Genomic DNA, 15,931 nt, shown 5'->3' on the forward strand with positions numbered 1-15,931 from the left:
AGTAATCTCTGGAAAGGTGTATATATTTTACCTAGGATACTGCCTTTACTTAATAGTTGTATTTAATTCTTAACCCACTTATGACATATTTGAGAATGACTGATGCCTTCTCTGCCCCATTCTGCATGCTGTGGAGAGCGAGCGAGGCAATTCCTGGACCAGTGCTCAGAGACTCTGCTTCCTCAGCTCAGGCAGCAGCAACAGCATTCCTGGAGCTAGAGCTTTTCAGGACTGAGGGTGGTCAGTTCTCTTTGTTACCCAGCAAAACGACTTTCTAGAAGCACAGCAACAGGCAGCGAGACTCTCATTCATTATGCAACAGAGTGACTCATCTTTGCTCCCCAAGTAACGCTCCTTCCTTTAACACCAATATTGAAGGAATTGGGGTAAAGGAAAACTGCCTGGAAAGGAAGAAATTGCACCTATGAGGACTTCAGGTCTATCACATCACATCACATCGATTTTGACCTAAGCAAGAATTTTTTTTATCAGGAAAGTCCAAAACCCAATAACAAAACCCTAGTGGCATCTCTTTTTAGCTAAATTAACATTTTCTCTTGCACAAGCCCAGGATCGTTCAGCTGCCTCCATGTAGATGTATGTGTATGTTCTTCTTCATCAGTCTCCAATGTGAATATGGAGCCAGAGACAAATGGGAGTCTCACCTTCAGCCAGGGCTGCAATAAACTAAAAAAATAAACCCCACCGCACCAAAACACCTTTTCAAAAGTGAAGTTGTCGTGAATGTGGCAAGTCAGACCTTTAAAGTCTTTTCAGCTGCGCTGGAGGTGTGGAAAACAATCCGTTTAAGACAATATCTCAGACAAAGACGTTGTGGTGACGCGGGGGTTAATTACAAACAACAGAGGTTCATTAGCCATGCCAGAACGTTGTGTTCTCACACAAAAGGCGCTCTCACTTGGTAAATGTCTAGCCTAGACTATCAGAAATTGCATTACACTTGCTGCCCCTCCCCTTATTCCCGGACTGTCTTACCCCGGCCCTCTCCCCCCCCCTCCCATCTCTATTGAAAGACAGTAATTAAACACTAAAGCCTCTCAGTTTCTGCAGCACTGCGGGGGAACTCCTCCCTGTAATAAGCACCAATTACTGGCTGCGACTGCAGCTGATGAAGGATTATCCTCTCACTGAGCTACGGCAAGCTCTAGAGTATAATCTTCAATTAGTTCAATTCATGTAGCACACTGGCAGGCAGGCCACTACGTTTCCCACGACTTACACAAACAGCCTTTCTTTGACACCCCCCAACTCTGCACAGATGGTCCCAGCACTGTCTGTTGCAAAGTTCAGTGCATCTGGCCCCTAAACCCACCTAATGCAGGCAGCAAAACAAAGCCTGCGACTCAAGTGCCCTACAGTACCTATTTGTTTCAGTAACAGCAGGCTGGCTTTTTTTTTTTTAATAAAAGAAAGAGAAATTATTCAAGGAGTCAGAAAACAGGTGGATAAACAAAAAACAACCAACAATCTTCTGGACTGATACTATAAATCACTTCTAGTCATTTTAACTATGCTTGAATTTTTAAAAGGCCAATCATATACTAATATAAATCATGGGGCTGTGACAGCCAAGAGATAAGAAAAGCAAAATTAAAGCTGCAAGTCTATGTTTAGCTCTTTCCCTTAGTTATTGTAGATATCCTCAAGAAATGGTTGATTTTTGCCCTTTTTGTTTTTAACAGCTTTTCTGTTCACTACTTGGAACAAAGGCTTTTGTGAACCCAGATTTACTCTGGGCTCTGACTTCTTGCATCTGCATACTGATATTTTATATGGTCTACATATCAACTGTAATTGCTGAACCTCAAGTGGTACTTGTTTAAAGAAAATACTGCAAAGCGGGTAAAATTCAATTGGTTGTTGGTCTGCCTTTATCTGTGTTTGTGATACTTTGCTGTCCGACTGCTAAACACAATAATTAGAGTGAACTAGATTAGTTCCACTGACATCATCGTCTCGTGCACTGCCTGATCCTGCTGGCACTGCCTCTGCTTCCCAGGAGCTGCCAGCACCAGAAGGCTGCACCTAAAGGCTCCGTGCCCGAGGCACCTGCTTCTGTGGCCTGCAGTTCACATCTGACACAACTTCCACTGCTGCCTCCACGTGGCTGCCTGAGCCGAAGACAAAGGGATTTTTTCCAAAATCAGAGCATGTCCTCACGTGTAGAGAGGTTGTGTAACCTTGCAGGATGACTTACAGCCAACAGTGAGCCATCTTTTCCAACCTAACAGATTCTGTGCTTTTATGTACTTAAGGTATATGGGCTTGGAGGTCCTCAGATCTGGAAAAGCACCTCTGTATATGACAGTGTATCGGGTTGGTTTTTCTTTGATTATATTAATTGGGATTCAATAAAAGAGATTTTTTTAATTCCTAAAGGTTGCCTCAGTCACATTCTTATACTGTCATTTACACCGTCCTGCTGAGTATATCACTTCAATCCTAAGGGAACCAAATCAGGCAGACAAAACCTCCCTGTTTGTTTTAGCTGGACTGTTCATTTCAGACAGTCAAGCAAAAGAGCCAAAAGTCAAGTGTAGGTCCAGCTTGTGAAATGCCAAATACCTCGTGCAACATTCAAGTAAACTCTCTCTAGCTGTTCTTGCCTCTGCCACTGCTCTGACTCTTCAAATTATATAGTGCTGTAGGTGTTTTCAGAGGGAATTAAAAAAAAAAAATCAAAAAACCCCAACAAAATCAGCCACTACCCTAAGGAACACAGAATTTGTATTTGCAGCAATTCAGACTTTAGACTTCAAGTACCTTAGGCTGATACACAACTTCCAGATAGGAAGGGCATTCTCTCTAAGATCCTAATTAAGAGGATCATAGAGAGAATGCCCTTCCTATTTCCTATAGACCCGGGAGTGGAAGGAATCCAAGCTCTACATTTATAATATTTGGGGAGTGATTGAGGCATCCTGCCAATATGAAATCAAGGAAATGTAATAGATAAATATCCCATAAAGTTCACTTCCCTTTCTGCTGGGAACTCAGAGAAAAAAAACCCAAACCACAGTGCACGCTGGGCTGCTCTCTTGTCACGTGGAAGGTTTCTCAGGGTGAGGCCTCACACACACATTTGTGTGTCACATCTGGGTGCTGAAATGGGCCCTTAGGTTCACTACAACCCAAGGACTGTCTCCAGCACTGCTGTAAACACCCAGCTGTAGGACTGGATCATGTTCAGGTGCCATTTGTGAAGCTGTACTTCCCGTGGGCCCCAGGGGAAAGCATGGAAGGGGCTTTATTCTCCAACTCAGCTGAACCCAGCCTGGGCTCACACTGACCTCCCAGACCTGCTGGCCTCTGACCTCTGCAGCCCTGCCCTGGCTGCTCCAGCAGGGTAAAACTGCCTGACAGTGGAGATGCAGCGAGGAGAAGAGCACTTTGTGTCTGAACTCCTCTGGCCTGGCTTGTCCTCTTTTGGCCTCTCCTGCAACTCCCTCACACTGATCAGCGTTTGGCTCACGCTGTAGCCAAGCCACAGCACAGAATGGGCTCGTGCTCTCCTTTGTCCCCTGGGCACTTGAATCACACACAACCATGCAGACACAGTTACAAATAAAAAGTTCCCCCCCAAAATGCTGTGCCCTCTGAACTTTGAGGAAATTGAGAACAAACTCAGAAAACGAGTGGGAAGGGTCCGGTGAGCACCCAGTGGCTGTAGCAGGGGGAGGCAGCAGATCTTGACCATCTTAGGGTGCAAATATTGCCTCTGCTGCAGCAACAGGGTCGCTGGTATCACACCTCCCTTCTCCACTTGGAACAAAAATAAGCAAGGTGAAAATTATCAGGCCCACAACAAGTTTTTAAAAATTGTAAAGCACTGAACAGGAAAGCAGACAGTGTACAGTACACACAGAACACAGAGGGATGTGTCAGAACCTCAGGCTGGAGGAGATCCCTAAGGATCATCGAGTCCAGCACCCTGAGAACATAACCTCAGGCTTGAAAAAGGGTTACAGAATTGAATATATGGCACACATCAGACAGAAATTAGAGAATATTCCTATGAAAAGAACATGATACCAAGACTTGCTGGGGACTCTTTGGCTAACTGACTAATTTTTGCCCAACTAGAATACAAGCAGCAGTGCAAGTGTAAGCAATTGTGGCAGTGCCTTCACTGAGAGATTGCATCTTGAATTTATTTTACTCACTGATCTAGTTTACTCTAATTTAAATTTCTAGTTTGGGCTCTTGACTGTATCAAGTGCCACATTCAGATAGCAAGTAGACAACTTCGCCTCATAAATCAACCCATAGATCTTTTTATATGTATAACTGCATGTATTTACCTGAATTTCTGTATCTGCGGGTAATCTATGACTGCTGCCTGTGCACTGAAACCTGTGGCACTGGGAATGAACGGCAGGAATTGGAGGTCTGAGTGCCACTGCAGGGCTGCAGCCTCACTGGGATCACAGATGTGGTGGGAGAGCTCAGGCAGGAGCGTGGCAATGGCTGGGGCCAGGCTCTGTGGGAAGGCCAGGCTGGGAAGATGACAGGGGGAGTTGCTCGGTCCATGAGAGCAGCAGGAATGCGAGGAGCTGTGCCCGGGACAGACAGGAGCCAGGGAGAGCCCCGGGGTCAGGGGCAGAGGGCAGCCGAGCATGGGAGATGGGGTGGTGGCTGTGTGCTGGGCTCTGCCTGCTCAAGGAAAAGCTATTTTCAGCCTGTGGGGAGAAGGAGCCTCACATGCACATCCCCTGGTCCTTGTGAGAGGCTCAAACCTCCCCTGGATCTGCTCAAAGGCAGCTCAGCAGGACACGAGAGCAGCACTGCTGGAACTGATCCTTACAAACAAGGAGGATGTGTCAGGAAAGGGAAGGTTTGGGGCAGCAAACAGCAAAGTGTTTGTTTGTTTAAAGCACAAACCAGCAAAGAACAGCAAGTTTCAGGGATCCCATCACCTACTTAAGGTTAGGTGCATGCTTAAAAGCTTTCCTGGATCGGGGCCATTATTGGCCATTAATATATACACTGGGAAAAAATCATGCCAAATAGGTTGTAATGCATCTAGAGAGCAAACTGGGTCCTGAACACTGCCCGTGCATTATTGTGCTCTGACCTGATGAAGCACACATAATTACAGTGTTTGCTTTAAACAATGTGCCATGTTTCATGTAAATATTGTAAACAGGAGGCGAGCTGGATAAAGCATCGTGTCGTACCTTTTAATTCAGAGCAGGAGGATTTAAGTTTGAAAATCTCTTTGGATGACACCAGTCATGCCCCTTTATAAACGGCTGAGTCCTTAAAGACAGCTTTCTCCTAGGAAATATAAACAAAGCCTGACGTGTTATTACTGAAAATATTTGTAAGACATTAACAAAGTCTGCAACCAGCATTACTAACTGCACAATAACAGGGGCTTTATTCATCAGGATGCGCTTGTAATTTATTCCGTGTAAAATTCGTTATCACAAATATCAAACATGCTGTGGATAATAAATGACGGGGCAGAAATAAAACAAAGAGAGCTTTGTTTGGGGACACAAAAGCAAATTGACCCTTTTGATTTATTTGTTTTTCTAAAGAAAGGAAATGCTCATTTAGCAGATTAAAAATGAAATAGGGAAGTTGAACGACAAAAACCTTGATGAAGACGGTACTTGTTAGAACTGTATGGAAAGATAACAAGTGATTATAACAGAAAATGGGAACAGTCCGATAGAACACAAGTATGATCAAAGCTGTGAAAAAAGCAATTAAGCTGTTTTGACACTTGACTGATATGTTGAATGTGTGTGTTGATTTGAGGCATTTAAACTACGTTCTTGAGCAATTCTGTTTACGGGGCACCTACCAGCATAAATTTCTTTCATCTTGCCTTATAAAGCGAAAAGGAAAATATTTCAGGAGACACACTGTCACTGGATTATTCAGATTTACTTTGTTACACTTCCTTAGACTATGAGCACGTTATATACCTATGGGAATGACACCTAAGTTACTGAATAATTGGAAGATTTATTGTAAACACAGGGTGGAAAAGTAGCTCCAGATCTCACACAATTTCCTTTTGGAGAAAAGTCTTGTAAATAGCTGAGTTACTCAATATGCAAGCCTATTAAGATAACTGGAAGCTTTTTTCTTTCCAGGCTACAGGGGAAAAATATAAATAGTTTTTTTAGTATCAAAATCCAAGAGACAAACTGGGTCCTGAAGGCTTTGTAAAGTCCAGTGCAATAACACAGTTTAATTGTGGGAAGCATCAGCCTCAATTGCATTAGACAGCAGTTTGAGAGGTGATGTTAAGAACAGCTGTAAGGTGCTAGTAAAGAGGACACCGTTTTTCCTAATTGTTACCCCATTTTTGATGCAAGAGCCTAACTGCAGGAGGTTTTGCATTGATTCCAGTGAGATCAGGGTTTCATGCCTATCATTTGTACTCTCGAATGCTCAAGGCTTTTTTTTTAAGTTACTCCATAAGGTGCTTGACAGGAAACATAAACAGATGGCAGCAAATAAGAGCAAGACACGACTTCTTCAGTGTTTTTGCAAATGTAAGGCAGGGCTTCAGCTGTAGACACTTCCAGGGAAACTCAGAACAAAACAAAGGCAGCTCTGTGGCTGAGCACTGTCACCCCCAGCACAGGGCAGGAGCTCCTCCAGCCCCTGACTGACAGGCCAGCAGAGGTGGGCTCTGAATACAGGGTTCCTAAAGATGATATCCCGGAGAGTTGGGGCTTTGAAACACAGGGAGATGATAGAAGTTCCAGAGAAAAACCCCACTGAACCATCAGCCAATAAAATCCAGCCATTTGTGCCACGGGCAGCCTGCTGTGCACAAGTCACCAGGCACCCCCAGCTCCTGCAGAGAGGGACACATCTCCCACTGCTCCTTAGTGAGACAAGGAGGACGCTGCATCCCAGAAGGCAGGAATGAAAATGAGAAGGCTACAGCCATTCTAGCCTAGAAAAGCTGAAATTCGCCCACCCTGGGCAAAACAGGCAGCACACTGAGCTCAGTGTGGGCTCAGAGGCACTGCACAGAGGGGCTGTGCAGGACCAACTGCGAGAGGATCATTGCTGTGACACTCCCCTCCCACAGCCCCTGCCGGGATTTGGGTGACCAGAACTGCCCTGCACTTCAGCCCTGCAGGGCAGAGTGGGGCAGTGCTGGGTTTGCCACTCCATCCCTGGCTCCTCTCAAGGAGCAGCTGCCCAGTTCACCTCTTTCCTGCTCCTCTCCCCTCCATCATCCCCCCCCGGCACAGCTCCCCTTCTCATTTGCTTTTGTGCCTCATCATGTTCTCTGGGCTGCTTCTTCCTCTTCACATCCTCCAGCACATATCCATCCCTCCCCTCCAGCAGCAGTTCTAAATTTCTTATAGCATCCTGGCTCAGCTTCCACATACTGCTTCAGCTTCCTGCTCCTGCCAGTGTCCTGATAATTCCCTGTCCACACCACCCTGCCTGGGCCCCTGTCAGGAGCAGCCCACTACCTCATTTCTCAGCAGCAAGCAGCTCACCTGCAGCCTTTCAGAAAACAACACCCTTTTGGCCATCCTAGACATTAAGCAATCCTCAGAGTAACTTGAAATAACGAGGTTTTCCAGAAAACAAACAAAAAAGCCATTTTAGAACCATTTTACATTTTTGGGGGGGTTTTTTGAGCCTCATATTGAATTTTTCAACTCTCTTCAGAACATGTAAGCATGAGAATGCTTTCACTTGTTAATTAAAAATGTAACTAATTTTTTCTAGACAGTGTCATAATTGCCAAAATAGGGGAAAAAAATACCATAACTCCCTAACTGTTCAGGCATAGAAATCACCTTTGTATTGTGTTGGAATAGCAGCTGACAACAGAATGAGTACATATGCTGGCAACACCACCACCTGTATTTGCTTTCTTGCAGCATGTTTTAAATTGGGGTTAAATTGTGTCTCAAAGTTTAGAGGAACAATTCTGTGAATGAGAGTTACACTATTTTCATTATCAGAAAGGGTAGTGAGCACCCTGGGTTGTGCTACTTGAGCAGCCCAAAGTAGCAGGTGAGTCCCAAGCACTCATTAGTGGCCAGAATTGGAGGGAACACTTGGTACTTTTGGTCATCTTTATTGCTACACTACCGAAATAACTCTTTTGGCTCAAATCACATGCAAACAAAAGTTATCCTTCTGGGATACAGACAAATGGTTCCTCCAAGGTGTGTTTACACTGCTTCCACATCCACTGCAAAGCAAATATAAGACCTTAAGCTAAAACCCTTGAAACAAGCTGCTAAGAATTTAGCTGAGCCTCTGTATCTTGATTTCTCCATCATTTTTTACGTCAGGTGATTTGACAATTGTGAGACTTGTAGTGGTTGCATTGAAAGGCACCACAAGGATCAAACCTATTACACTTCACTGGCAAATAATGGCAACATGCTGAGAAATATGTAATTGCATTTACTAAGTGATAATCCCTTTAGATGCTGTACCTGTGGTGATACCCTTTTTAATAAAGCCTGGGTCCTGGTTCCCTTTAAAGTCGACAGTAAAACTTCCCTGTGTGCCTTTGAGAGCAGATCCAGGCCTAAGTCCACAGAAATGAAAGTCAAGAGAGCTTAAACAGCCCTGCTCCCATGTGTTGGGCCTGGAAGAAGTTTAAGAGCAAGCCAGGAGAGGCTCAGACTGGAAGAGATCTGTGAAAAGTGTTAGTGAAGCCACAGGACAGCCCTGCTGCTGCCAGGAGCAGAGGCAGGAGCAGAGCTGAGCACAGGCACACACAGCACTGCTGTTAGAGAGTGAGGCTGTACTGAGAATTGGGTCCCCAGCCCCTGCTGCAGCAGATAACCAGAGGCAAACACCGTCCTGCAGGTATTTCAGTCAGCCCAGCCCAGGGGAGCAGATGTCATCTGCCCCCAAATCAGCCAGACTTCACCTCGGTAGATGGGGCAAGCTGGACAGAAAGGTAACGGCAGAAAGGTTTGATTTCATGGAAACAACTGTGACCCAGCAGCACATCTGGGAGAGGAGCAGCCAAAGCACACTGAGCTGTGCCCCCTGGCACCAGAGAACAGCCAGCAGAGAAATACAGAGTGCTCTCAGCCACAGAGGGTGGGGTGAGAATTTGGGGTTCAGACTGGGGGTCCCTAAAGTAGAACTGAGGAGAACAGAGTCATCTGGTTATTTTAATTGACCACAAGTTGACTATGAACTGCTGATACGATACATCTATGGGAAGATATATTGGAATTCATTAACGTTTCCCTGAAAAAGAATTATGAAATTTATTACAAGGGCACTCATGAGACTTTGGGCAGAGTATCTGTGTGCTGTTCTGGTCATACAAAGATGAAAAACATGTTACCAGAGGAATAGAAAGTAGACTGGAAAACAGCTTGACTTGCTTAGCCTGGGATTAAATAAGACTCAACAGGGAGTCTAAAAGACTACAAATGCTCAAAATCAATAATAGGGAAGGAGAAGGATCATTTAAATGAAAAACAGTGTCAGTTCAGTACTGAGTGATATAAAACAGGAATAAAACTAGGCTCAAATTTAGAAAAAGAAGTCAAGATTCCAGATCAGCTGACTTCTTGAGACACAAAGAATGAAATCTCTTCCTGGTTTTTGGGTGGTAAGGTGAGCTTACCAAAGACTGGCCTTAGGCTTGGAGAGCTTTGCTAGTCACACGTTCCTAAAAGGGGTGAATTTAAAAAGATCAGACTTAATGAGTTATAAAAAATTGCCTGGAAAACATAATTTTAAGGAAGCTACATGACTGAACTGGGACAATGTAAAACACTTGTCCTGAGCTTTGGCATGTCCTAACTTTCAACTCTCCAACCATTAAACTCTGAAGTTTGGTTACAAATTTAGGCATAAAGTTGAGTTTATGTAGTTTTGATGAAAGACAGCAATAAACTAACTAAAGGAATGTGAAAAACACATGGGTGATGGTTTATCTGATGGACTGAATGCATAAGGTAAATTCAGACAGCAAAACATTTTTACTGGAGTTTAATAACGTTGTTTTGGAGTAGGACTGAAATTCTTTGTAGTTTTACTTTCATAACACTGCCCAGCTGGAATTTCCATTTCAAGTTACTATAATACAAAGCTTTACAGTGGTATTTTAACTGTTCATTTTAGATGGTTTTCACACGGAGAAGTTTACTTGAATACCAGATATACTGTAAACATACTGAACATCTGGTAATTAAGTATAGTGCACAGTAATCTCCATAAAGCCCATATCTGTGGTGAAATCTTTTTAATAAATAGTTGATAATGGAATGAAGCTATTAAAAGAATTACAGCACACATGGTGAAGTACAGCCATTATTAATCCCAGAGCATGAATAAAAGCTTTTAACTGTCCATTTTACCAAGAATCTTTAAGATGGGCCTGTTCTGAAGTGAGTGTCAGCATAGAAATATCCCACGTGCAATAGGAAAAAAAAAGAGACTCCATAATTCTACCAAATAATTTCCATAACTATTCAAATAACCAGTGAGTTCTGTGCCACTCTCAAAGTGTTCGTGCCCCACTTCATGGCAGCACAACTTCAGCAGTCCTGTCTAAGGCAGCCAGGGCAGCAGTGGGAGTGGAGGGTCCCCTTGTAAGAAATGCTTCCAGTGAAGCAGTTTATGGGCATCATTGGGGTGTCCATTCTCACCCTCGGCACCAGAGAAGTTTTCTTCTCTGAGCAGAGTCAGAACAAAGCTGAACAAGTGGGAGCAACCACCTCGCCTGGTTTAAGAGTTCTTCAGAGGACTCTGGCATTGTACAGACATGGAATCATTTATCCATTATTAACAAACTGGAGATCTCAATCTTTAAGCTCAGTTCCCTGGCACTTCACAATATCCCAAACAAGTCATGATGTCACCAGCCCTTAAGTTGCTTTACCTGGTTGCCACCTACACATCAATTCAAGGAACACCCATCAGAACAAAACAATTAACAGCACCTTTTTGTGCATCCCCTTCTACCAAAGTCTGCTTAAAAAAAAACCAACAAGCCTTGACTTTCTTTAATAGCAATTGTTTCCCTTCTCTTTCCTGTCTCAGTTTCTCGTGCTGTTGGCTACCTCTTTGTAATAAATATTGCTTTGTTGAGCTTCCAGCAGTGTACTGGTTTCAGTTTCAGCATTCTCCCTGCTACACTCAGCCTTTCCAATCACTACTGAAGGCCTTCTGTACTTTTCCCAGAAGTGCTGGTATATTGTTTAAATCACTGGTATGACTCATTAGCTTATCCTGTGTTTTAGCCAGTTAACTTCCTCTACCTTACACTCCTCTGTTTCCATTTATTATTCTTTTTCTTCAGTAAATCAATGTCAAAGCACCTTGTGCAGCTGGTTGACAGTTGTCAGGCGAGATGTGAATTCATGTTAGCAAACATCAACACCACCCCCAGGCAGCACCCAACTGCTGCTGTGGCACCAGCTCCCAGCATTCCACTCCCACTTTGTGTCCCACAGCTCTGGGCAGGGCACTCAGTGGACTCCATCAATGCTCTGCTGACCATGTTTATCAAGGCACCCCCTCTGACACAGGAGGCCAAACAGGTGACTTCATTCCTGCTGCCAAGTTCTCTGCCCACCCCCTCTTCACAACAGGTCCCTAATCCAGTTTGCCACTGCATTCCAGGCTTCAATCCACTCCTTCTGGCTGTTAAGCCTTTGAGTGGCCTTACAGGTGCATCTTTATGGGTCTGGGCCTCCAAGAATATAGGGCCAGATTCTTATAGCAAAACATCAAAACCAAAGCACAGGAGTATTTTTCAAATATACTAAATAATGACAACTTCTGATAAATTCAGCAGGTATTCACCAAATCTGATTAAAACACGGGAACCCAATTTTACACATCTACGTTCAAAAGCACTGATCTAAATTATCTTTGAACCTTCTTTGGTCCTTGCCCCCCCTCCAAAAGACCCTTCCTGTTTTTCATGTGGTGATCTATCCAGCTGCACAAACAAAGCAAAGCTGCCACAAACCTGGAGTTGTTTGACAAGCAATTTATACAGGGAGAACACAGAAAAGGAGATATTTCATGAGGACTTCCAGCTCTGTCAGTTCAGTGTATCCCTTGCCTCTGCTTGAGCACATGTGTCTGGCAAACCAGCTTGGAAGCTCACAGAAGGTGGAGCAGGTGTTAAGCTCCTAAAATGAACAAGAATTTTAGTAGCTACATGAGAATAGTGCAACGTGAAGTGTTATTTCACCACCAGCTCCAGATCTGTAATGGGCTTTATGGAAAAAAAACCTAAATACATTTATTAGAATATAAATGTATTCGGGGAGTAATCCCAAAATATTATGAATTGTTGGTGCCAACTTCTTTGATTTCTAGAGCTCAATCATTACTCTTTTGAATAGAAGAAATGTTCTTTTACCTTTTTTTTTTTAATATTTTTATGAGAAGGACTACCATAAAAATTAGTATACCCTGGAGCTGGAATTCAGCTGAGACTCAGAAGGCTTCTTACTAGAAAAATGGACACTCATTTTCTGAAAATCTGGAAAACTCTAAATCTCTGCAACCACTAACACCAAATTAAGTTTCAATTGCCATTAAAAAAAAAACCAACCAACAAAACCAACAATAAAGCAAACCAGGCTTTGGAGCACTGTAAGAATTGCTGAGTATATCTGGAACATACATGGTTCCAAGTCCATGAAAATTGGAATCCTGTCCATAAAAACACCTCCCTATTCCCTTGAAGGCTCCTTCCGTGTGCTGCACATGCAGGACTGAGCCCAGTTCTGTTACTGCACTGCACTGACCTGGGCCTCCCGAGTCCTGAAGGAATTGAACTTCTCCATGCAAGTTAATGAACAAAATTCACTACCTGAGTATTAAAACATGTCTTGAAAGGTCTGAAAGTTGCTGCCTTCCTACAGCAACCACACGTCCCCCCCATCAGGGACAGCAAACTGGAAGAGCCACAGGCACAGAGACCTGGAGCAGTTGTGGGAGGCTTTTCAGGTGAGACCCACTGCTGAAGGAAGGGGCTTCCCAGCTTCCCCCAGAGACAGCTTCAGACATTGCACTGCAGAGCAAATTAAAGCTTCAACAAAGCTGCAGGGTGGATGTGCACACAGAACTGCCAATACCAGCTGTGAACTGAGGGGAATAGCAGTGAGAAAATCAGGCACTGAGCACACAGCCCTCCATGAAAGGCTGCTTCAAGTAACTCTCAAAGAGGAGGGTGTGGGGTTCATTGTAGAACAAATTCACTATCTGAGTCAATTTTTTTCCTGAGGTGATTAAGACAGCAAGCAATATTTCCATTTACTGTGAACCACAGTTGCTTGGATGACTTCTAATCACCTTTTTAACCAGTTCAGACTCTAACCTAGGAGGGATTTTGTTTTCTAGAGGTGGCAAGACTTCAAGGACCAGAACTGCACAGGTAAGCCCACTTCCTTACCTAAGCAACACACTACACTGTGTAAGCAAGGTTTTATGAAGAAAGATTTAGACACTACAATAAAGGTGCAGGGGAGAGGTGGAGTATATGCTCCCAGAAATGTGACCCCAATGGAAAGGATTTTCCTCAGCTCAAACTGAAACGCTGCCTTTTCACAGAAGGACCTACTGTTACACATTTTATTCCACTGCACCTTAGCCATGCCTCTCCATGGAAATCCCTGGTTCTGGACTATGGCATTTGATCTAAACAGGTCACATGTCTCCAAGTACTAAAAGTAGGAGTATCTTGCATTTACCTCCTTCCTCTCCTGAGGGGCTTAGACATTTATACTGAAATACAGTGGCAACAATATCCCAAATCTTGAACTAGGATCTTACTCTGCAGTGCCCTGTGCAAAACCAGAACAAAAGGCACTCTCAAAAGGCTTTTTTAAAGCGTGCAATTTAGGAAGATAATGTGGAAGTTTTAGTTTCAGCTGAATAAATTCGACCCTCAGAGAGCAGGAAGGCAGGGAATCAGAAGGTACCTGTGGTTGCTGTGCAGGGCGAGGGGCCAGAGGGCAGCTCTGCCTGTGCAGCACAAGAGACCTTCCTAAGAGGGAAAGTTGTGCAGCCTCACATCCCACAGGAAGGAGCTGGAGAGGTTCTAACACAGCAATAGGATATTCCCCTCCTTTGCCAGGGGGGCAAAGTGCACATATGACATTGTTTACTTGGTCAGGTAAGTGAGGTCTCAGACTTGCAAATGTGCCTCAAAAGCCTCTTTGTTTAATGCAGATTAAGGAAACAGTAGTTGCCTGAGGCAATTTGGCATCTCAGGGACAGACAAGCCAGACAAGCACAGAGCTGTACACTACAGGTCTATCCTTAGTACAAAAATGTATTGGTAAGGTCTTCTCCAGGCCAGAGCAACTATCTCCTGACAATTAACTATGATGTTATCGAATTGACAGGCAGTGAAGGGAACTGAAGCTACACTGCAGTGTTAGCAGATTCCAGGTTGGTTCATTTTTCATGGGTCACACTGAGAAAGTTGAAAGAATCAAAGTCTGAGAGAAAAATCCTTTCCCTTCTGAGAACAATGCAAAAATATATATATATATATATGTTGTTTGTTCCCCTTCTAAATACACCAGCTCACCTTCAAAATGAACACTTTACCAAACAAAGCATACAAGTGCAGGACTTAAAAGCATCTTAAATACACTGTCACATCATTCAAGTAAAGCCTCTTGGACTTTGGAACACATACTTCTTTACATTAGTGCACAATCTTTCTTGTATCTTGCAATTCAAAACATGAAAAGAAATAATTCCATACTGGCTTTTTAGTGGTCTCTGTATGCCAAAGCCAACACATCTCCTCCCTCCCACTGCCATTGCACTTTATGTCCTCAAATAAGGATTCCTCAAGTACAACCCTGATGCCACCAACTGAAACACTTCATAGCTGGGTATTAAGGACCCACTTTTTCAAAGTATTAAACACATACTTCTGCCCCAAATCACAACACAGCAGTTTGATAGAGTCCATCAGAAGCAGCAGGTTAAAAAAGGTCTGTAATCACCACAATGAAGAACAGCTGAACAGACTTGCTCATTTTTCTCTTCATCAGTAGTAACAAAGCAATAAAGTAAAAAGCAACTGTCTCTGCAGTGAAACCTCTGGTTTATATCACCAAACTCACATTTCACAGCTGATTTTATCTTGCTGCTCTGTCACCAAATCCATGAGCACAGTGGAACCTCAGTTACCCCAGCTTTGTAAGCTGCCTGCACAGGTGCAGTGACTCCAGAGGCTGACCACAATCACTGGCCACTGCAAGGAATAATTACAGGGCCCTGGCACCTCCCTGGCCCAGAACATTTTGAAACCTGTCCCTTGCACTTCCCTTTATGTCAAGAGCTTCAGAGAATTGCAATAATAGCCAACTGCTTTTCTAAAGTTAGACTGGTTATTTGGTACTTTTCATATCTGGCTTCAGAATTCCATTGGTTTGTCATTCTTTGACCTGTGAAACCATCTCTCCATCACACTGCCCTGCAGCCCCTGAGCTGCTGCTGCTCAGGCCAGAGGTGGGTTCTGCAGTCCCTACCAGCTTTAGCCTGGTACAGCACCACACCCAGAGCCCACCAACTGCTCAGCACACCGATGGCACCGCTGTGCCCCGGGAAAACAGGGCTCTGTCCTCCCTGCTTGCTGGCTCTGTGTGCCCTGGGTGGCCTTCCTGCTAATAATTCAAAGTGACTCTTGACAAGGCAGCGTTTAAGCAGGACACAGAGCTCAGCAATGGGAGCTGACAGGTGGTGCATTGTTGGGTGATTACCACATGCCTCAGGTGGCAGCCAGAGGCCAAAGTGCAAGTGACTCCAACCACCCAGCCAGTGCAGTAATCCCCCTGCCATGGCTCTGCAGCCTGGGGGGACAGCAGGGAAATAAATCAGCCATCTGCACTTAAAGGGTATTATGGGAACAAATACTATTGTTAAACAGTTCATTCAGACAGAGTCCATAAATCAG

This window comes from Pseudopipra pipra, chromosome 5 (assembly GCF_036250125.1).
Source record: "Pseudopipra pipra isolate bDixPip1 chromosome 5, bDixPip1.hap1, whole genome shotgun sequence".
NCBI classification, from domain to species: domain Eukaryota; kingdom Metazoa; phylum Chordata; class Aves; order Passeriformes; family Pipridae; genus Pseudopipra; species Pseudopipra pipra.